Source organism: Podarcis melisellensis, assembly GCF_964234715.1.
Source record: "Podarcis melisellensis genome assembly, chromosome: 1".
NCBI classification, from domain to species: Eukaryota; Metazoa; Chordata; class Lepidosauria; order Squamata; family Lacertidae; genus Podarcis; species Podarcis melisellensis.
Genome location: NC_138528.1, coordinates 111522024 through 111543847, shown reverse-complemented (window position 1 = coordinate 111543847; position 21824 = coordinate 111522024). Strand labels below are relative to the sequence as shown.

Genomic DNA, 21824 nt, shown 5'->3' with positions numbered 1-21824 from the left:
AAGACAGGTTGTCTGCTTCTTGTGTCCGAAATGAGGCAACTTTACCTTCATGAGAAGCTCCTTGTTGGACTAGGGCTCTATCTAGTCTACCTCCCTATTTCACACAGTGGCCAACCAACTGGATATCTCAGAGGATCCCTAGGGGAGGGCATGAACCCCCCCCCTAAACCTTCTCCTGCTGTTAATCTTCCTCAGAAACTGGCATTCAGAAGCCTCTGTTGCCAGGTGCATAAAACAACATTTTTTTTGAGGCAATGAACAGTAGCCATGTGGTCTACGTCCTTCACTCTGCAATAAAACCTGCACTTCCTTGAAACAAAAATTAGCATTGCATGACGCACAACTACCCTTCACTGGACTAATTGAAGCACTATACAATATTGCTCACTTCCCCCTCATAATTATGGCTACCTTGGCTCAGCCTTTTATTGTGTCTTCAAAATACACTTCCCTCCTTTTTATGAATGTTTGGCTAAACACCTTTACTTCAGCCAATTTCAATAGCATTTTAATGATTTCCTCACTCCAGCATGTCCTTCCCCCTCCCCTTTGTTTTCTTTGCAATATGGAGAGAGAACGTCTCTCCTTCAAATGAAGACTTTATCACTATTAACAGAATGCAATCATATGGCATATTGAAAAACATTGGTAAAATAGTATGCTGGAAGCATTTATGGTAGTACTGAGCTCACAATTTAAAAAAACACACACCATTTCACAAATTCTAGAATATTAATTTTATTCAACAGTACAGTAATTGAATCATTTCCATCAACTCATAAGCAAAGGGCCATAAGCCACTTATGACTCCAAGAAGCTGAATCTGCCTGCTAAAATTCCCATAGCTATGCTTGTTGTTTGTGGTATCCTGTGAATTTACTTTGTTATTTATTCATAATAATGCAAGTATTATTGTTGTTGTTGTTGTTGTTGTTGTTGTTGTTGTTGTTGTTGTTATTTCATGTATATAACACCCTTCCACCTAAAAAAGCATAAAATGCACAATCACTGACTAAAATATATAAAAATTACAATATATGAAAATAGAATTACACAACCAGCATCAGAACAGAACTATTAAAGCTCCAGAGCCAGTTTATGTCCCAAATGGTCAGGAAAACAGATTCCCCCCCCCCCCCATATGGCATCCAAATAATGGCAGTATGGGGAACAACCATCCTTCCCTGAGGAAGGAGTTCCATAATTGGGGCCACCACTGAGAAGGCTCTGTCTCAAACCACCGCCCCATGGACTGTGCCTACTGCTGAGACCACGAGCAGAGCCTCCCTTGCACCCATACATATCAAGTAAGATATGCAAATCACTTCTGTTTGGGGAAAGGGACAGAGAGATGTGTTTTTTTCTTTTTCCCTGTCAATGTGTATGCCACCCTATTCACAAGGGGAGCTTTCATCAGCCAATGGCTGCATGTCACATTGCTTCTAAATACGCAGAAGCAGATCTGGCAAACAGATCAAGGAAAATATGACAAGTGTATGCATATTTCATGGGCAAATCACAGTTAAATTATAATGTTGGGGAAGAGGCATTTTATTTTATCAGACTGGGGCATGAATGACAATTATCTGCTTACATGAGCCACGGCAGTGCATTAATTCTAGTGTTGGCAAAGATCTCAGTCGAGGCAGTGTGACAGGACCAATAAATTTTTAAGCTAGGCCAGATTGTGGAATGGACTGAGTTTTGTCTTCTGTGATCTTGTCTTTGAAAAACACCATGGGGGAACCCATTTGGGCCTCTCTAAAGAAACTTCTCTTCTATACATCTTATCTTATCTACAGCCCTGGCAAGGAAACACAAAAAAGGGATTAAAAGATGTGATTAATTTGATATTGTTACCTGGATGAAAAACCTTTCCCCCTTATCAGTTCAGCAATAACATAGTCGTTAGCAAAGCACTTCAAAGCCTTCTGGATCCCCCCCACCCCGAAGACACAAGGAATGTCAGGAACTAATCTGGTTCTCTAATTGTACTATCAACCATCATTCCCTGTTTGTGGTCGCGGGGTGAGTGGCGGTGGGGTGGAGCTTCTGCCAACTATGTTGCAAAGAGTGTCGCTCTTAATTCGATTGTGAAAGGGGCGGGAGAATATCTTGAAAGTTGTGAGTGAAAATGATGAAAAACAGACCCAATTCGACTTCCTGCTTTTAAAAAATGGATGTAGCGAGGTCATGTCTAAATTTGGAACAACTTGAGAGCTTCACTGTAGTGAATGATCCGGACAAGAACCAACTTGCATCTAAGTAAGACGACCGACTGGCTTGTAGGGAGAAGCTTGTAGCTTCTTTTTTATTGCATGAGGTAAGTGTTGAATGAGTGTCCTGACTTGTTTTTATCTTTTAGGAATTTCTTTGTGAAAGTAAACAAGATGTTGAATAAGGATTTTTTTTAAAAAAAGCATCATGTACATTCAGTTTATCATAATGCATCTTCAGAGCTCACAAGACCTTCTTACTGGGCAAACTGGTTGGACAAACGTGAGGGTCTAGAGTTGCTCAAGAAATGGACTGTTGTTCAGTTGGATTGTGGGGTTGTGAGTTAAATTGCAACTTGTGTGACTGGAAAACAAAAACAAAAAACACTTCATAAACTATACATTTCCATCTGTCTAGGAACTTATGTACAGTGGTACCTCTGGTTAAGAACTTAATTTGTTCTGGAGGTTCGTTCTTAACCTGAAACTGTTCTTAACCTGAAGCACCACTTTAGCTAATGGGGCCTCCTGCTGCCGCCGAGCGATTTCTGTTCTTATCCTGAAGTAAAGTTCTTAACCCGAGGTACTATTTCTGGGTTAGCGGAGTCTGTAACCTGAAGTGTCTGTAACCTAAAGCATCTGTAACCCGAGGTACCACTGTAGAATGCATGTCATATATGTTATTCCTTCATGGGCCCAATTTACTGTGACAAATCACCTGAGTGGTTTTACCTTTGTGGAAATGACTTCCACCTGATTTTTAATGATCCTCTGCAGATCCCCTTGCCTCCCAAAACAGCTGCTCCAGAGTTTGAAGTTGCCTCCAGAATATGGAATGTTGTGCGGACAACTACATGAGAGATGGAGTATCTGTGGAAATTTGGCATTCTAACTCATGGAAGTAGAAATGACTTTTCCTAAAGCATTCTTTCCCAGACTTGGGTTTCTAGCCCTAGCTAGCAAGACCAGTGGTCAGTAACAGTGGCAGAACTTCATGCTCCAGCACCAGGGGGCGGAGAGCAGGCGGGGGCAGGGCTGGTGCGCATCCTGGGGGTGTGACGTGTATCCTGGGGGCTTGACGTGCTGCCTGAGAGGGCATGGCGCCCAGCGCGGGCGAGGGGGCAGCTGTGATGGCACCCACTGGGATCACACTGCCAGGGGTGGTGCACTCCCCCCACACTCCTCTTCCTCTGCCAGTGGTCAGGAATGATGGGAATTGTAGTCCAAACACATCTGGAGGTCCAAGTTTGGGAAACGCTGTCCTAAGGCAAAGCCACAATTTGATATACTGCTTCTATTTCACTATGTATGCATTTGATGGAAGAATCCAAGGAGTGGATAGGGTTCAAGTATTTTTACAGATTTTATAGCAGGTGGCGTCTGGGTGAATGATGGTCTCCTTACCACGGTGAGACAAGCTGCACCAGCCTCATGTGTACAGCTCTTCCTTTTTACCAGGCCAACGTACAAAGTGCACAAGAAACGTGCAAATGTGTTTTCATATTGAAATCTCTGGCTAAGTGCAATGCAGTGGCTACCCAGGTCTGGCTCAGTGTATCACCTATGGAATATAGGTGAGCATGCCTCATCTACCTGTTCCATATTCTTTGAATGTTGAGTGTCGAAGTGTGACCTCAGTAGGATTGACTTCTAAGCAAGTATTCCTAGCATTGTTCGAACAAGAGCTCTTAAGCGGCAGAGGGTGAAATGAGATTTACAATTGCTTCATTCTCCTTCCAGTATTGTAAGTTCTAAGAGCATTATATATAAAAACCCCACAAAGCGAAAAAATGCGAAGTATGTATTAAAAGGCTGTTGAGCAAAACCCACCTATAATCATTAAGCTTTTACGCAGTGTTTCAAGTGTGTAGCTCCAGATTAGGCTGACTCCAGGCTGGAATGAGCAACGAATGCTCTTTAAGCAGACGTGTTCTCTACTGACATACCTGCTGTATCCTACCATAGTCTCCAGCATTATTGCATGCATGCTTACGCAAGTCAGCATTTCACTGGGAATGCACTAGGGTTTCAATGGAAATATGAATGAATAACCATGCAAAATGAATCCTTCTCATCCTTTGTTTCCTGAGATTGATTGATTCCCCCCACCCTTTGGCAAGCGGAAGTAAAACACTTTTACTGCGTCATGGGACCAGAGAGACATAGTTAAAAGTCAGGTTGCCTCTCACCACTGCCATCATAGTCAAAATATTCCAAACTCTGCAAAATCCCCAAATATTTAATTGTACTGTATTGTGCAAAATCAAATGGGTGAGGATCTGTTATTATTTCAGCCTGGTGCTGTTTTACTTTCCCGTTTCATTAAAACCACTGGAAAACACAGTGTGTATTGGGAACACATGGGGGGAATTAAAACATTTTGGGTTGTTTTTGTGAGTGTTTAAACTTTCCAGCATGGAAATGCAGTTAGGCGAACAGCATCACCAGCTTCTTTTTGCCCGGTTTAAAGGGAAGGCTTAGAATTTTCAGAAGTAGAATGAATCTACTTTCATTCCTCTAAATAGGAGGTGCAGAACCTGTTTGCAGCCTGGTGGCCACATTCTGTTTAGGACTACTTTCTAAGAGCCACCTGCCGATTGTGGGTAGGGTCAGAGGTACAGGCATGTGAATGCACAAAAACACCAAGGCACTGCACAGCTTTTCGGGTATGTGTATCAACTATTGGTAACTACCAGTAGGAGCTGGGTCTCTGCATAGCTTCCCTGCAGCTAGCTCAGTTGGTTAGAGTGTGGTGCTGATGACACAAGGTTGATGACACAAGGTTGTATGGGACAGCGGCATATTCCTGTATCACAGGGGGTTGGACCAGATGATCCTCAGGGTCCCTTCCAGCTCTATGAATCACTAAACTGCAGGTTCAAGTTCTGGACTGACTCCGTCCACCCAGGCTGGTCATTGGACCTTCCTGGATAGGAAGAAGACTTCCTGTTCCAATTGAGCTTTGCTTGAGCAACAAAACATACTCGAGCTCATGTAGGATTGGGGAATACATAGGATGTTGGATTTCAACTCCCATCAGCCCCAGCTAGCATGGCCAATGGTCAAGGTTGATAGGAACTGCAACCCAACAAAAGCTGGAGGGACACAGGTCCCGATCACTGAATCTGGGATTTTTTTGGACCTGTCTCCTGGTTTGTCCTCCACTCCTGATTCCTGTCTTGCTTCTCAGCCTTGCTTCCTGGTTCAGACACATTCTTTAATCCTGACTATATGGACGTGCTCATCCCAAGCTGCTGCCCACCACAGTCCTGCCCTGATGGTAGCGGATTGCGGAGAAATTATGTTTTTTTCCTGGAACCCCAAGGGCAAAACTGGAACCCCAAGGGCACACCTGGAACCCCAAGGGCAAAACCTTTCTGGGTTTTAAATGAGTGAATGGGAGGCTATTGTAGAGTAAATGAATGCAACATACAACAGAAAGAGGTACGTTTTCAGCTGGCGATAATGTGGGAAGGGAATCATTGGACTAGAATGCTTAGTTTGAAAACAGGGATGTTGTATATCTCTATTTTTGTCTGGGAAATGTTACAGGGATATGATGCATTCATCCAGAGAAAAAGATGAAGCAGAAGTGAGGCATGATATAATTTTTCCTTGCCTTGTAGTTTTAGATTGTAAAAAGCCTATCGGTTTTAGATTGTAAAAAGCCTATCGGCCTTTTGGAGTGCCGTTCTATTGAAGGGAATATTAAAGAGGGAAGCCCTCCCTACTTAAACAACTGAGACATAACACAGGACACACCCAGCTGGCATGCAGAGACACGGGAGCAGGAAAAGCAATAATTATGGTTTGCGTTCAGCTTACCACCCGCAAATTTAGTTCTTTTTAGGCTTGATTTTTGTGTTGAAAACAGTCCATCCTGTAATGGACAATGTAACTTTGGACATAGCATGGAATGCTAGGAATGGTTACAGGAAATAATTCCATCTCCATCATTTATCTCCTCTCCTTCCTCCCCCACCCCAAATTTGCAAGTAAAACAAAGAATGGTACAGTTGGGCTCTTCATATCTATTTGTTTTCTAATCAGCTTTGCATTCTGTTGTTAGTATTTTCATGACTGGGAATTAGGGATGCGGAGAGATTCCACTCAGTTCACATTTAAAGGGGAACCTACAAAACTCACACTTTCAAAAACAGTGCACAAACTGAAACATAGCCATATTTTGAAATTTGCACTTCTCTGAATTTTGCAATGCAGATTGCCAGCCAAGCAATTCATGCCAAAACATATATACCAAGGTTAAGTGTGCAAAAAAATCCATAAATTAGAGGAAAATGCATGTTAGGGAAAATTCCTTTGCAAAAATGTCTATATTGTGGCAAAACTGCATGCAGAAATGTGTGTAATTGGAGAAATTCTCACTAAAATGAATTTTCATTTGGAAGTATGGAAAACTGATCTGAAGAGTGGAAAAAATGAGAAACTGTAGCCAGTTGAAATTGATACAGTCACCCATCCCTATAGGGAATGGATGGATTTGAATGGATTCCAAACAAAGCCTCTGTTTTTATTAAAAACATGTATACCCTGCCACTACAAAAAAGTAGTATTGAACCATAGAATTGTAGGGTTTTAATGAACCATTAGAGTCATCTAGTCCAATGTAGGATTCTTTCACTCAATGTGGGGCTCAAACCTGCCACCCTGAGATTAAGAGTCTCAAGCTCTACCAACTGAGCTATTCTGACTGCAAGATGGATGCCACCTTCTGAACCTCATCTACGCCTATTGCATAAACATGCATATATGAATCCAAATGTAAGGTGTTCCAGCAACATGTTGCTTATGGGACTCAGGTACGCTGGACAGATGTGCCCAAGACACTCCAAAAACCCCTTCACGTAGAATGCAGAATGTGGCTTAAAAATATATATATAATTATTATTTTGTTAGATTTGCTTTTAAAAAAAAGATGAATCAATTTGGCATCCCTATATGGCAATAGTAACATTTTTCATAGTATGGGAAAGGGGCACTCTAGCTTGCTTCCTTCCTCTGGCCTGATGAGAACAAAACATTAAAATGAAAAGATCTGCCTTTTTAAATACCATACTGAAGTGGCTTTTCTTCTTACAGCTGTTTTGGACTCTCTGCACCTTCCAGTGAAATTATCCAGAATCTTATCTGTTTGGGTTACAGCTTTTTCTTACTTAACACATACTGTCATAACTTCCAGAGTTTGGCAGGCTTTTTAAACAAATATTGTTCCTGAAGATCCTGCTGGTTTCAGTGTTTCGTTTCTTTAATGCTCTTGTTTGTCATTAATGGAATTCAGGCACATCAAACTGATTGAGGGGAAGAGGGCAGGGAAAGGAAGCCTTTAAACGCATAAGTGACTTTCTTAGTAATAACACCGGAAGCTGCCTTCGACCACTCAGACCATTGTTTCATCTAGCTTGGGATTGTCTACACCAGTGCTTCCAAAACTTGTGTCTACAGCTCTTTTTGGACTATGGCTCCCATCGTCCCTAGGAAACAGGACCAGTGGTCAGGGATGATGGGAACTGTAGTCCCAAAATAGTGGGAGACCCAAGTTTGCGAAGCACTGGTCTACACAGACCACCAGCAGCACTCCAGGGTTCTCCCAGTTAGTGATGGGGAAGAAATTAGATTCAGTTCGCCTTTAAAGTTGAATCGACCCAACTAACTCTCACACTCCAAAACAATATGCAAACCAAAACACAGCCGTCCTTTCCAATTCACATGTCTCCCAATTTTGCGACGCCACTCTCCAGCCAAGTAATGTGTACAAAAATATGTGTACTGGGGTAAAGTGTGCCTTAAAATGCACATGTCTGGGGGAAATAACATACAAAAATATAATTGGGGGGAATTAATGTATGGAGATATGTGCTTTACAAAAATGTGCATGTTAGGAAAAATTGCACACACACTCTGTCTATATCTATCTATCTATATAGCTCACTATTACATTGCCCAGAATGGTTGGAGCAACCCAGTCAGATCGGTGGGGTACTACTATTGCTAATAATAATATTATGAATAACCACTAAAATGCTGATTTGCAATTTCTAAAATTTCAAATTGGCGTGGAAATGTGGAGAACTCAATTTAAGATTGGAAACAGAGTAACTGGGGAAAAATGGATTTAATAGATTCACCCTTTTCTACTCCCAGCCCTTTCTGAAGGTGCCAGGAATCTGGGACCACCTGCATGCAAGATGCTTTGCAACTGAGCTAGGACCCTTCCCCAAGGGTCAGAATTCGTTTCCATTTGAGAAAAGCAATAGCAATTACTTTGCCATGCCACTTGTATCTGGCGTGGCTGTATGTATGCAGGCTCATTGCGTCTGAAAGCCACTGGATATATCACAGATACCCAGGTTAGTAAATGTTAGGAGCAGCTCTGGCTTTCCTCTAACGTTTTTCAGTTTATCAAAGAACTACGAAAGTAACTAGTGAATTCAGTGATCAACCCAATGTTTCCTTTATTCAGAACTCAGTAGGGAGAGCACGAGACTTTTCACCTTAATCCTTCCTGTGGACTGTCTCGCCAGAGTGGTGCATGCTCTGGTTATCTCTCGCTTGACTACTGCAATGTGCTCTATGTGGGGCTACCTTTGAAGGTGACCCAGAAACTACAACTAATCCAGAATGTGGCTAGCTGGACAATGGGGTGACTGGTGACTGGGAGAGGCCACCGAGACCACATAACACCCATCCTGAAAGACCTACATTGACTCCCAGTATGTTTCCGAGCACAATTAAGTGTTGGTGCTGACCTTTAAAGCCCTAAACGGCCTCGGCTCAGTATACCTGAAGGAGCGTCTCCACCCCCATTGTCCAGCCCGGACACTGAGGTCCAGCGCCGAGGGCCTCCTGGCGGTTCCCTCACTGCAAGATGTAAGCTTACAGGGAACCAGACAGAGGGCCTTCTTGGTAGTGGCACCCGCCCTGTGGAACGCTCTCCCATCAGATGTCAAGGAAATTATCTAACTTTTAGAAGACATCTGAAGGCAGCCCTGTTTAGGGAAGCTTTTAACATTTGATGAATCATTGTATTTTAATATTCTTCTGGAAGCCACCCAGAGTGGCAGGGGAAACCCAGCCAGATGGGCAGGGTATAAATAATAAATTATTGTTCTTTTTATAAGACATCTGAAGGCAGCCCTGTTTAGGGAAGTTTTTAATATTTAATGCTGTATTGTTTTTAACACTTGATTGGAAGCCATCCAGAGTGGCTGGGGAAACTCAGCCACATGGGCGGGGCAAAAGATTTCTGCATTGGAGGGGGTTGGGCTAAATGACCCTTGTGTTCATTTCCAACTCTACAATTCTATGATAGCAAATGCAGTATTGAGGAAAAATAGGAAATAGGGCTAGAAGTCATGGAGGTTGGCTGTACCATGGAAATGCTACTCAACCAATTCTCCCCGCTCATCCCATGATTTTTCTTACTGCCTTCTTGTCTCCTATCATCTTGAGAACTTTGCTGTTTTAAAAATGTGCATATAATATATTATCATATAACCTTTATGTACAAAATTCTACTTTCATCCGATTAAATGTTAGAAGAGAAAAAGGGGCTGTCCCAGGAAAGCATTTTTATTTATAAGTGTGCTTGCCAGGGAACTTAAACATATGGATTATTTGGTCTCTCTCCCCTCCGGGTAAATATTGAACGCATTCTTCAGCACTGCGCTATGGCACCGCCGTATTTAATCTAAGATGTTCAACTCCACTCCAGGCTGAGCAGGCCTCAGGCACTTGCCATGAAAACAGAAAGATTTGTTCTAGTATGTTACTTAAACACAGGTTTGTGTTGACCTGGATATGGGTGAGGATTGCGTGCCACGGTTGCCTAACAACTGCAAACATATGATTTATCCACACGCCAACATGAGGCAGAACTGGGAAGAGGGAGAAGAGAGGACTGCAAGCTTCCTTGCAGGGAGGCCACCCTAGATAGTGATATTGACTCTAAAGCTGACCAAAGCTGATTCAGAACCAGCCCAGCGTATTTTGCTGCATGACGTGAAACTCAAAATGGCACCCCCTTCCAATTCCACATGCAGAAGCCCACCAGACTGGCAGCTGAATCATACTTTATCCATCATTCATTTGCATCATTCTGGTGCAAATTAAGTAGGTTCATCTTTAAACGCAAACTGAATTGCATTTCTCCCTGATCCCTGTCATCATCATTATCATTATCGGTCTTTTTCACCTGTTGTTTGGTTGTGTTAACTGTATCTTGTTTTGAAACTGTTTTGTGGGTCTATGGACTGCAATAAAGAAATATAGATATAGATATAGATATAGAGATAGAGATGATAGAGATAGAGATAGAGATAGAGATAGAGAGATAGAGATAGAGATAGAGATAGAGATAGATGATATAGATGATATAGATATAGATAGATATAGATATAGATATAGATGATATAGATATAGATAGATATAGATATAGATATAGATGATATAGATATAGAGATAGATAGATATAGATATAGAGATATAGATATAGATATAGATATAGATATAGATATAGATATAGATATAGATATAGATATATTATCATTATGTTAGTTAATTTTGTATACCATCCTTTATTCAAGGATCCCAGGGTGGTTTGCAATATAAAAACACACAAATTTACACAACATAGTAACAAGGAAAGACAATACCTCCCTAATAATCCCTACCCCTGGGGTTTCTGGTTACACCCATGATGGGGGATGTTCAGGCAGGGGATAGGGAGAAAATGAGGCATAAATCTCCCAATGCTTCTCACAGGGGTCTGGGGAGCAGCAACGGAGCAAGCCGATCAGGCTCCTGGGGCGGCATGCATGACCTGCATCCAGGCCAGCTGCCCACTGGGCGGGGCCAGCCAGGGCAGGATGCTTTGCGGGGTTTCTGAGGAGTCTACCTGCTTCCTCCCACTCAGCTGCCCTACAGCTGAGGGGAGGCGGCGGGCAGACCATTTGGGGCAGTGCGGAGCCTGCGTGCACCCAAGCCACCATGTCACTCCCAGGAGAGATGTGTGGCTCGGGCGTGCTGCAGGCCCCGCGGTGGGTGCCGGCCGCCATTTTATCACCCCCCTCAGTGGGGACATCCGGGGCAGCCCGCCCCCACCACAGTCCCCTTCCTCCACCCCTGCTGGGGAGTTCACTGCATCCCACAGTGCCACATAATCCCATGTCTGTCAGCTTCCTCACTCTCCTCTGAGGCAAAGTGCCTCAGGACACAGATTGTAAGGGCAGTGAGAAGGCAAGAACTAAGCAACTGCAACCTCCTATTCCACTTGAAATTTAAATATATGTTTATCTCCTGTCAGCAGAGCACGGTTGCCCAAGATGCCAACGTGTTTTGAGCTCCACAAGAGTGTTGTTTCAGAAAAAGGAACTACTGAAACGTGTGAGGCTCAAATGGCCAGTCAAAGTTCTACTCACACTTCCAAGTGCACTGGCCTGCGAGGAAATTTCTGTTCTCCCTAATGGACACGAATAATATAAACAGGAAAGGTGAACTGTACAGAATCTATTTGCTTGTTTCTCCTCCTGCATTTCCAAGAGCCCAATTACCTCTGGTTTGACAAATGAAACAAAATTACCTTGTGTTCCCTGAACAGTCTTTGAAAATACATATATCTGCATTTCTGAAAGGAAACACCTGTTGCAATGCTGGCTCTATTTTTAGCTAGAAGCAGGCATGAAGGAAAGCACACAGACATCTAATGCTTACAATGCCTCCTGAACAAAGCTAGACTCATCTCCATGAGTTCTCCGCAGAATACCTCTTATGCCCTTCCCTGGCACTGGGCTCCCTTAATATTGGGCGCAAGACAGGGCCTCAGATCTTTAATAATAATCAATGTCCTTCTCTTACTACATCCCAGTGTAGATGAAGGTTCAGTAGAGAATGCTAAGATCTAGTTACGAGGCTTTGTTTGATTTAAGTCACCCTGTCCTCAAATTCTCTTTAACCCCTTTCCACAGTTAAACAGTCACCATCAGACCTGGCTTTCACTTCTGTATATAGTAGCTAGTCATAAAACAGTCTCTGCTTCACAGTGGTGTTTTTGTTTTTTTAGTTTAAAAATCCCAGAATCTAATCTGAACCAAGGTGCAATTTTAAATATCTCTAACCTCACCCTCCTGTCAAAGTGGACTATAGTAGAATGGAGAGTTCTGGATCAGGTCCATCAATTGGATCCAGTTCCACATTCTTGGTTGATGAGGAGGAGGGCAGTGGAATTAACCTCACTTCTTCACGCCATTATCCAAATTGCACTCCCTTCCCAACCTCCCACCTATTTTCTTGAGAAATATAAATACAGTATGGTAGGACTTCCAAACCCAGATCTTGCACATCATGTCTTTGTCTGGCTTTGAACTATGAGTCAGAAATTCCCCATGTTGAATCTTTCCTCTTCCAACATCTCCTGACTTGGGCTTGGTCAAGTGACTCTTACCTTCAGACTCTCTTCTGTCCATTTACCATGTTGAGAGACAATCTAATTTATAGGGTTGTTTTAAGTATTACAGGAAGACAATATTTTGAGCCCCAAAGGAACGCCCTCTGGAGTAATTTGAACAGTCCATGCAAAGTCCATGGGTGTATTCACATATGGGATTTTAATCCATTTCCATGACTTTTCCCTAACGGTTAAGTTCCATGTTACATTTGAGCTTGCATGCAATGCAAAAGCCACTTCTGGAACCATGATAGAATTTAGTGCAAATTTAGCACTCATTTCCATATTGTTTGCAAACAGTTGTGTTTTTTTCCATTGAAGGAAATAACATGGAAATGAGCATTGGACGTTCACTGTAGTTGCAGAAGTGGCTTTCACATTGTGTGAAAGCTCAAATGTAGTATGGAAATCTTTGTGCACATGGAATAAACTGCCATGTGCACACAGTCTATATAAGAGCACAAGAAGAGCTTGCTGGATGATGACCAATGGCCCACCTAGATCTTGTTCTCACAGTGACCAACCAGATGGCTGGAGGAAACCTACAAACAAGACCTGAGCACAAGAGCATTCTCCCTTCCTGGGGTTTCCAGAAACTGGTATTGAGAATCGTTACTGCCTCCAACCATATATAAATTCTGAGTGTGATGATTAATCAGTCAGATGGGAGCTGTGCTGGAGAAATGCTTGGTGCAGATATCTAAATGACATTTGCACTCTTGAGTCTCCCACTCCTTTCAACCTATCCTTTGCTCTAACTGACTGCTTCAGTTGTTGCTGTTTAAAAATTTTTTTTTTTTAAAAAAAACACTCTGGCTTTTATTTGACATATTAAACTGTTTGGTAATGGTATTTATGTATAGTTGATGCATTTTGTAGCTCCGGGGAAAGAAAAACCAAGGCCACCTTGATATTGGCTCAGGTATCATAATTCATTTCTCAGAAGGCTACAAGCCATTAATAGCAGGAACATATCTCGGAATGTTTTTCCAGTTGGGCCATTCCCAGGACCATGTCGATTACAGCTAGTTAATGATTACCGTGAATTTGCATCACTCCTGGAAAGAAACACACAAGATTATTGTTTCGGCAGAATACGCTCTTCTGTTTTATGGAAATGGCTTTCTATTTACGTTCTTCTTTCCTCATACTTTCTTTCCCCTTTGCCAGTGCTTGGAAGGTTAGGGGTAAAGGACAGTGGGCTGGCAGGAGGTTAATGCCCAATCCGTTAAGCACCTCCTTTAAAGAAGATTATTGGACATCCAATTTGCAAAGGAGAAACTCCAACTCTGAAATAAACTGTAGGTTCCAGTCTTATCATTGTACTGAATAGCTGCTTGGAATCTGTTCTACTTATAACCAAGTGTATATTCCTAGGAACTGGGAAATCAAAGGCAGTTGGGCACAAAGCTACTAGGAGTTAAATTATCTGTGTAGCAGGGGGACGGGAAGAGGACTTCAAACAGATTATTGAATTGAACTTTAGTCCTACAGGGAGACTGTTGGCTAGCAGGATTTTGGCATAGGTAGCCATAGCACGGGATGTTTGCCCTTGAGTGCAGCGTTTTGAGACACTATTATAATCTGCTGTATGTGAGCTGTTTTAGTATTAGTCACTGTCAGGATGACTTTTAGAGGTTGCTGCTGTAACGTGCAGAGTCAGCATAGCCTAAAGGATAAATAAAGGCAGTTAATGGGTTCCAGTCCTAGTCATGAGTGACACAGACACGCTGCAGTATGTGGCTTTGGGGAAAGTCACTTAACCTCCCTGCCCTTCCTCTGCCATGTTGGTTCTTGAGATCGCATATCCTCCAACATTTCTCTGATGAAAATGAGGACATCCTATTCAATAATAATAATAATAATACTCTGCCCATCTGGGCAGCTTCCAATATGTATGAAAACATAATAAAACATTAAGCATTAAAAAAACCTTCCCTATACAGGGCTACCTTCAGATGTCTTACTTATCTCCTTGGCTCAGGGGTTGCATAACTCCATACCCTTCAACATTTCTCCCAATGAAAATAGGGACGTCCTAAGGAAAAGCAGGACATTCTGGGATCAAATCAGAAACTGGGATGACTTCTGTAAACCTGGGACTACCCCTGGAAATAAGGGATACTTGGAAGGTCTGAGATAGGCCCATTTAATGTTGGTTCGGGTGGGTGGGGGTTTGGGGGAGAGAATAAAAGGGATTTGCACAAACCTTGACTTTTCTTGCATGCTTTTCTTCCCTACCCAGCAAATGGCCAGGGAAGGAGAAGACCACTTTCCCCAGAGGTCTGAAATAAAATTAGACCAAGGCTGAGGGCCATAGGCTTTTAGGAGTGATTGATTGGTTTCACAATTCTATTCATGGGAATCTGATTGGAAAACTCATTGCAATATGTGTTATCAGCACAACAAATGACACAATTGTCTTTCCACCAACGGGCTTGGAATTCTACCTGCTCAGTACATCCTTGTGATGCAGGCCAGCCTTGGCTTAAGTGGTTCTGCTTTGGTCGTCTCAGCATCAGTGTCGGAGAGTCCGAGTAGTCATTGAAAAAAGTGGGGCTTCATTCATGGGTCCATCGGTTGTATCTATGGTGAGGAGCCACCAGTACATCTCAGGCGGTTGACTTTCTGGAGCTAAGTGCTTCAACTGTAACACACCGGTTTTAATAATATATTATCAGTGATATGCTGTTGCCACACAAAAATGGTTTAATGACTTCAAAGGAAATAATTAGCTGATGACTCAAATGGTAAACATGTCAAGCAAGGGAAAGGCAGTTTGAACAAGAGCTGTGGCATGTTTATTTTTTCCAGTGTTTTTTATTTTATTTTTTAGTTCTGTTTAGAGAACTGAGAAGACAGTCTGCTCCTCTGATTTCCAAGGAGTTGCCTCTTCTCCCTTAAATAATCATTAAAAACACAACTCTCTCTGTTGCTTTTTACATGATGCAAAAGGCCAGAGAAGTAGCTTTTCTCATTTGCTTACTTATATTTATTTATTTGCAAAAATGTCTATACCACCAACATTAGGAAGAAAAGCCATGCCAGTGAACAGCATGGAATCAATAGTTTTTATTCTTGACTCTATGCTGTCCATTAGTGTGATATTTTACATTCATAAAACAAGTGCAAATTAGGCCACAAATCAGTAGCTTAGTACACCAACATAGCTGGCCAAAAGTATCTATATATTTAAATATATTCATAAAATAAGAAAAAATGATTTATTTAAAAGGTTTTTTTCCTTCCCTCACATCTCTCCTTTTTCTTCTTTATGTATTTTTATATATTTTTCTTTTCTCAGTTATTAACAGATCTATAATACAGTATTCAACCAGATGGATTCATGATACCTGTTTCTATGATCCTGTTTGATTTGTGATCTGTGTCTCTTTCCCCTCTTCATTTATTTTCAGCTTTTTGATTAGATGTGTACTTTCACAATGCGGCGATGAAATAATGCTACTATATCTTTCTGATTGCATGACTACACGGAACTCAGCAACACTGAATTTTTAAAAACGCTTTATATGTGTTATAACACTGTGACACCAGATGGTGCTGTAGAGTCCCATCTTTTGCCAACGTGATTTTCCTTTACGAAGTTTAGAACACATTTTCTTGAAATGCTTTTTTGATGTGTCTAGATCCAGCCACAGAAACATATTTTTGAGCAATAAAAAAGAGAGAGAAATACGTAGCAAACACAGGGAGCTTAGGAAGACAATTAAGCCCAGGTGGAACCCTTCAGTATATCTCAGCATTTATTTTGACAAGCCACACTTTCCTGAAACTTTCCCCAACATTACAGAAAATAAAAAGTGAATGTCTCCAATCTGCTTTCGCTGGCATCTGAAAGATGGTGTAAGTGCTTACTAACACCTCTCCAAAAAGTGTTTCCAAACAGCAGCGCTGCCAAGTCAGAAAGGTGGAGCTCTGAACCATCATTAATCAGGTTTTGTAACTCTGTTGGTGCAGCAATTAGCCATGACATGTTGAGTCAAGTGGTCTCTGCTTTCATGTACCCAAATACTAAACTCACCATCAAACCTTTTATTAAAATCAACTGCTCTTTTGCTGAATAAGTCTTCTGCAGAATTGAAAGGTCATTGTGTTTGGGTTTTGTTGTTGTTAGTTTTCTACAGCAGGGTTAGCCGGACTTCATCGTCCCTCGCCAGGGCAGCTGATGTTCAAGGATGATGGGCGCTGCAGCCCCACAACATCTGGAAGACTACAGTGTCTCCACCCCTGCTTTACAGTAGCACTTACGGGAGTTGCCTTAGGGCGAAATCTGTTTTCTTGTGATCAAAGGAAAACATGATTGTGTTCAAAGAATATTTAGAAAGGAGAGTTAGCTCTAACAGCAACACAGCACAATTATCGTAACTGTGGGTTGGGAACTTCTGGTTATAATTTTGTACATAATGAAACACCTTGTTTTAATGCACCACCATGCACCATCTTGAGGTAGAATTAGGGCTTCCACAATCCTCTCATGCAAATTGCAAATAAAGAGGTATAACAAAGTAATAAACTTAAAACAAAGTGGGTAAAATGGCAGATGAGCAGAATTAGATTATTGTTAAAATTGTGGATGCCAGGGAGAAGTCCTCACAAACATGTAACAAAGTGACAGGGAGCCTGTGGACCTCCTTACATTATTGGACTACAACTCCCATCATTCCCAACTATTGACCATGCTGCTGGGGATGATGGGAGTTGGAGTCCAACAACCTTTGGCAACCCACAGATTCTTCAACCCTGGTTATAACAGTTTACTAGCATACCAAGGTGCAAGTTTATAAAATGCCCCTCACTGTCAAAAAGACACTATGGGTTGCTGAAGGAACGTGCACGACCCTGAGTGCAGTCCTATGAAGGCCGAGGCTGCTAAACTATATATAAAAAAATTGATTAAATTTGAAAGGCAAGGGAATTGCTTCACGCCCACAGCAGTACATTTCCTTGGAGTCATAGCAAACTGTTAGAAACAGCTGACTCATTAAGTAGACAATGAGTCAGAGCTGCATCTTTTAAAACTTCTCACACAAAGATAGCCTTGTGCAGAAGAAGCACATTGGTGGTGCAGATGGGCGGGAAGTCAGTGTATGCAGGGCCTGTTAGAAAACTGGCAATGCCGCTACAATTTGCTATCAGCAGACTGTGCACCTTGCCAGTGGTTTTATGCAAACATTGTGTTCTCATGTGTATATAGAGGCATGTTATTTGCAAACAGTGGGGAGCTGTAGGCTTTGTCCCGGGATTCCAGAAGCCTGTTGCATAGTGACATGCTCTTTCCTTTTCATTGCACTGAGACAGCTAAATTCCAAGCCAAATTGGGTGCTCAGCACCTTTTGCTCTTGCTGTGCAGAGGTGTTTGCATTCATTCAGGTGATTCATTCATTGTTCCTTTTCCCTTTTCGCCTTTTCCTAATCTAGTACTTACGTGAGATGGCAGTTGAGTTTATTTGGCCTACTTTCTCCTTATGGCTCAACTTTGCTCACATTGACTTCTATGGATTAAAGGAGGTCAGAAAGAAGAGCTGATCGGGAGAGAAAGTGCCTTGGTCCTGTGACCACATGTCTGGACCTGACACCAGGTTAGATTGGCACCACCTTCTGGGCAGGGGGCTAATGTGGGGTAGGAAGATAAAAGGAGGGCATGGGAAGCAGACTCAGGGCGTAGAAAGCAGGAAACACAGCTGCAGGAAATGCAGGGTGGGCTTGCCCTCCACTGGAAAAGGGACCCATAGTTTGTGGCCCATGTCCGTCATCTCTCACCATCTCCCTCTTTGCCTCCCCTAATGGCACCAAGAATAGCCCTCCTGAAGCAAACTGCCGCACCTTGTCTCTTGGCAGGGCTACCTCTGAATCCCTGCATAAGTAAAAATGTTTTAGCTCCTCTGATTCAGGTGGTGAATCAGAGCTTGAAGAGACATGAAGGAGGAGCTACAAGGAGCATCCAAAGGTCTCTTGGGTGAACTATTTTTCATCCAGATACATGGGACCATCATTATCAATGATAGTAGGGTCATTACTTCTGGCATGCTACGTTGACAGTTCCATTAAGGAACCACAGAGCTCCAGAAAATGATCCAAGTTAAGACCCAATGTCATTGAAGAACACCTGCTCCCACATCTCGCCCAGGTGATAAGATAAACCTACTGTGGGCCCTCTCTGGGTACCCGGTCATTAAAGATCAGGCAGGTGGTGACTAGGGAGTAAGATATTTCAGCTGTGATGCCCTAGTTATGGAATTCCCTCCCCATTGAAGGATACCCTTTGCCAACTCTGTTATCTTTTTGATACTGAGGCGGGGAAAAACATTTCTGTTTTCCCTGGCTTTATAACTACCTCTTATATACCTGTGGATTTATTATATAATTTGCCTTGTTGTTGTTGTTGTATATAGAAATTTTTGTATTCCTGTTAGGTTTTCCTTGTTACATTTTATCATTTTAAATTTGCGTTGTAATCTGTCCTGGGAGAGAGATCATGAATGGGTGGCACAGTAGAGTTCTGGATAAATAAAAAGTCAACGAGATGACATACTCTGGAACTCTTCATTCCCATGGCTAGGAGAAAGCTCCGAGTCTTAACTGTTTAAACAAGCCACACAATCAGATAATACTGAGAGAGAGAGAGAGAGAGAGAGAGAGAGAGAGAGAGAGAGAGAGAGAGAGAGAGAATCTGCATTGATATTGGTGTGTTTGTTGTGTTCTTCATAGGAACATTTCAAAGAGTTTATTCCAAAGGCTCATGTACACAGACTGAATGGACCAGGAGGCTGGGAAAAGGTGAAGTTGGATTAGATCCAACTTCAGCTAAAGAAAAGAAGGAGACTCTTGCGTCATTGGTCTTCAGGACTTATTCTACAAACAATAACTGGCAAGTCAAGGGATGGGGGGGGGGGAATACTTCAGGACTGCAGCATATTGGCTTCATAACGCCAATCTGATGATTGCCTATATACAGGTACATTGTTGGCACCTGTTGTTGTTTTTTTTCTTAATGAGAGGTAGATGTCAGATAGGACACAGTTCTTAACACACTGGTAAACAGCAGGCATCTTAATCAGGGATTGCTTTGCAGCAGAAGTACCCTCTGATTAAGGTTTGTTTTACAAAGACAAACACATCACTCAATTCTAAAGCGAAGATGGAGAGCATATGGATGTCAGGAGTCTTGCTGGATGAGACCAGGGCTATTTTTCTTAAAAAGGAGGTGCCAGAACTCACCATTAACACCTCCCTCATTCTCTTAGAATGGCAATGGCACCCACCTGAGAAGGGCCGGAATTGAGTTCCAGCAAGTTCAGGCAGAGAAAAAGGCCCGGATGAGACCAAAGGTCCATCTATTACAGTGTTTGTAATGATAAACCATCAGTATAGATGGGACTTGGAAAAAACTGAAGGAGGGCCCAGCCACAAATATTTGTCACCACCCTGCTTCTCTCGTGCTCTTTTTTTTGCAGGAAGAAACACACGGAGAGGGGCTGAGATTCAAATGTAAAGGTCTTAACAGGATGGCAGACTCTGACTTCCACCATCTTCTTTCTCCCATATGGAGCCAGAAGGAGGGGTGGGGCTTTTACTTTTTCAGCCGGAACTCGCTAGAACTCAGTTCTGGCCCCTCTCAAGTGGGCACCACTGCTATTATAAGAGAACAAGGAAGGTGTTCACAGTGAGTTCTGGCACCTCTTTTTCTAGAAAAATAGTGTTGGGGAGAGGACTTTGCATATCAAGATCGTTCCTCATCATACTGATTTTAAAAATACTCTTATAAGGCATAATAAGCTGCTGGCATCACAAGTTTATGAAACTGCAAAGATGTCTTTCAGTCACTGGGAATCTGCCACAGCTGGATTCAGATGCCTTTTGAAGAAACCCGGACACTGCTCTTTCAGGTATAGTTGTAACACAGTGAAACCAATTTGTCTGCAGAGCTAGGAGCTCATAAATTCGGCTCGTCCGGCCTTTTTGCAACGACAGATGAGAATTTTCTAGTTGTGATACGAGGACAGTTCATGCAGGAACTGATTATTATCTCTTGAAAGAAGTCGCAGCTTTTTGCAGCCTGTGTTAGCCTATAAGAAAGCGAGTGAGCCGAAGGGAGATCTTTCTTCCCTGTTCACAGGATGTCAGCACTGTATTAAGTTCATGGCAAGAAAAACACTCTTGAGGAAAAGCAGATATCAAGGCCTTTTGAATGCATGTGAATCCATAAACTTTTAAGATTAGAAGGGAGAAACAGTGGTGGGTTGGCTCTATGGGTGTCCCAGGGGGCAGCTGCCCCAACTAAATCAGTAAAAAGAAATAAAAAGAAATAAAAATCTGAAGTTCTGCCCCCCCGCAACAAAAGCCTGCTCCCCCCCCAAAAAAAACCCCCTAGCTACGCCCATGGTTGGTCCTGATTTTTTTTTAATTCATAGTTTTTTCAGGTAATAAACATGAGATAATGACTTCATTAGAGGTTACACAGTTCTAACCTCCAGAATTTGAGGATGCTGAAATTGTACATAAAAAAATGAAACAATAATGTATTTTATTTTTTAAAAACCCAAGTACAGTATAGCGCTCTCTCTCCCTCCCTCCCCCTCTCTCTCTCTCTCTCAATGATAAGCACACAATGGGTTGACCAATGTAGAGCATCTTTAGCTTACCACAAAGTAGCACCCTCCTTTAAGACTTTTTTGCTTTGTTATCAATGTAACACAATGAGGTAACAATAGCCACATAGCAGGGAGAGGGGACTAAATTTGACACACTGAATCAAATTAACCCATTACTTCTTTGAGTACAGGCTTCTAAGACGAATAGGCTTTCGTTTAAGCAATGTAACTACATGCCAACTATGCCAGAAATGGATACAGTATTTCTTTGTAAACCAGCTACTGTGTTTTCCATATCTCAGGTCAATTCCAGCAACCAGTCCCACAGTGACATCCCTGCAAAAATGTTCTGTAGGCATGGCACAGGAAAGAGGACATGAACCTAGGGATGGAAGTTCTGGTTCCTTGCCAGATTTTGGAGATCCTTGGTCAAGATCCTTAATCTAGAAGAGGTGAGGATTGAAAAGTGAGAATTCTCTCATGCTGCCTCAGAATCTATTGGGTGCTCCATGGAAGAGTGTGCTTGTGGAACAA

At 42.3% G+C, this 21824-nt stretch overlaps 1 long non-coding RNA gene across 1 annotated transcript; it reads left to right on the top strand.

The window, feature by feature from the left end:
* Positions 1-2134: 2134 nt before the first annotated feature.
* Positions 2135-21824, top strand: LOC309363814. The gene is made up of 3 exons (XR_014165600.1): positions 2135-2323; positions 19408-19654; positions 21593-21824. It is a non-coding gene; the product is annotated as an uncharacterized lncRNA (long non-coding RNA).